General features: G+C 35.8%; 1 protein-coding gene across 3 annotated transcripts in view; it reads left to right on the plus strand.

Moving 5' to 3' along the window:
• The window catches only part of LOC115214918 (high affinity copper uptake protein 1), a 165,750-nt gene that overhangs the window by 90,976 nt on the left and 72,274 nt on the right, over positions 1-2,500 (plus strand). The window contains exon 1 of one of the 3 annotated variants that reach the window (XM_029783985.2): positions 1,164-1,365. The exons of the other annotated variants lie outside the window; for them this stretch is intronic. The gene's annotated coding sequence lies outside the window, so the exon portion shown is untranslated. Of the gene's footprint in view, positions 1-1,163; positions 1,366-2,500 lie in introns of those variants that run through there. 3 annotated transcript variants of the gene reach the window in all.

The following is a 2,500-nucleotide window of genomic DNA, read 5'->3' on the forward strand; positions in this document are numbered from 1 at the left end:
ATTTTTTTGTTTGCATTATTAAAAAATTTATATCGGACTCGACGGTCCGATAGAAAGCAACGACTTAGTTCAGTTCAGAAAAGTTTGATGTTTAAATGAGTTAAGTGTTAGAAGAGATATTTCTCACAAATGATACACACGGGAAAATTGTCTGATAGACAAGGGGAAGGGAGAGAGAAAAAGAGATGGATTGAGCATTTCAATATACTCAAGGTTTGGAGGGCGGCCATATTAGCTGATAATATCTTTCCTTTCTGGAAGTGATCTCTTACAGTAACGATAAAGTCCAGGGAAGAGGTTGCCGAGAAAACGCCGAGAGGTGCTGATTGATTGGCCATTAGAAAGAGTCTGGCTAATTTCTTGTTAGATGGGGGGGGGGGGGGGTCACATTTTGGCGCAAATTTCAACATAGAGTAGATTTTGCCAATAGAATTTTGTTTAATATTTGCAGCTGTTGCTGTGATTGATTACCAATCGAATTACATTTAACAGATGAGTAATGGTCGGGTGAGGTCAGTTCGAACGGGAATCAAGCAAATTAATAGCAGCAGTTCTCTGAAGTTACTAGATTTGATCTATATATATAAACAGACTGGCTGTTTGTTTTTCTGCGATTGGTCAAGTGATGTAGACACCTTTGATGAGATACCAATAAGGATCGAAAATCGATCAAGGTTGTCCATTAGTTTTTGTCGATCTACTGTATATTTATTTGACTATGTGCGTGTATGAATGAGAGACTAACAAACCCGGGTACAGAAGGCTAGCAGTGACGAAATCGCTACACACTGCAGCCATTACGTATAGCGCTGACGTTTTTCGTTTTTAATCTGTGATACTTATCTACAGCTGCATGGACTGAGCTAATTAAGAGTTAAGTGTCTTAGCCAGGAAAACAACCCTCTCCGTTGGTTATCTGGTATACTATCAATATGGTCAATCGTGCTCTCGCGAGATGAGCACGGAAACTGTAAAATCAATTCCTGCTTGGACAGACAATAGGTTTTAGTGTAAATGGGAGAAAAACACGAAATGTGGCTGCAGTTTAGAAAGTGGAAATTCATTCACGCAATTACTCTCTCTTCGCTCCCTCTTGAAGCAAAGAGACCAGCACGCTTATCTTCTCTCTCCTTTCGACCTCTCGGCAGTGTTCTTGAAGGCAACCAATAAAGGCAAATCTGAAACTCTTCACCATGGCAACAAAGTGACGTCATGGAAGTTAACAAAGGGCATTATTACCGAAATGGATATTATCATTATTATCTGCTAAAAATTGTAGCCGCCATAACTCAAAACGATTACCACGTGACTTGAGTTTTCTGGGAACGACGATGATTGAAGAGGAAGTACTCCATTTTCCGATAGGTTCGTATATTGATCCATCAACCATCATATGACAAACGAAATAAAATTAAAAACAAATGCATTAATAAGTTAATTTCAATTAATTACATATTTCATAATTAGTGGCAGCAATAAAATATTTAATAACTGTAATTTTTAACATTGCATCTCCAAAATTAATCAATATTTTTGTTTATCATTTACATGTTTATTTAAGAATAATGAGTCTGCGAACATTCTATTATAATGTATATGTACATACATATACATTCGTACATATATACATACATTCATACATACATGTAGTTTTATGTCGAGTTACGTATGAAAGCAATTTAACGTTAAATCGAAGGATTACTGAGAGCTACCAAAACCATTTTACTCTCTCTCTCTTTTATATGTGTGTGTTTAAACACTAAAAGCACACACACACACACACTTATTTCGAATGCCAATAGTTTTACATCAACCGCCAGATATTATTGTTTCAATACAAATAACGTTACTCAGAGAATAGCTAAAGGTAAACCAAATTTGTCTTTTATTGTGGTGGTTTCCTCCATATAATACTGCAGTATTGGAAGCATCAAGAATTAACAACTTGGAATGTTGCCCGTCATATAACAACTGGTAACTTCGGAAGTCTATCTATTGCTACCCTGGGTAACATCAGGAAATATGGCATATATACAATAATTAATTTTTATAAAATTTCTAGGTTCTTATACAAAACGATGAATACCAATTTTGAAAAGAAAAACAAATATTTCTTCAAAATGAAATTAAATAAATTTCTCAGTTGTATAACTATTCTGTCATTTACTCTCTCCCTTCATTCCCTTCTTCCTCCTCCCCCTCCTTGTTCTATAGTTGTTTCTCTCCACTCATCCTACACCTCTTATGTTAACTTCTCTCTCTCTCTCTTTTACTCTCTCTCCCTCTCCTTCTATACGATGTAAAGCGTGGCTGGAGATATCAATCAATCAACCAGCCATCCAGCTAGCCAACCAATCCGGGATCCATTTCACCGTTGGAGGTCTCCACATGATTTTGTTGTTAAAGTTTATGGGCAATAAATTGGTTACTCTTTTACAACACAAGATATCTTAACTTTTTTTTAATACCATTCCTAATAATATTTAATTATAAAAACACT

Source organism: Octopus sinensis, linkage group LG8, assembly GCF_006345805.1.
Source record: "Octopus sinensis linkage group LG8, ASM634580v1, whole genome shotgun sequence".
NCBI classification, from domain to species: Eukaryota; Metazoa; Mollusca; class Cephalopoda; order Octopoda; family Octopodidae; genus Octopus; species Octopus sinensis.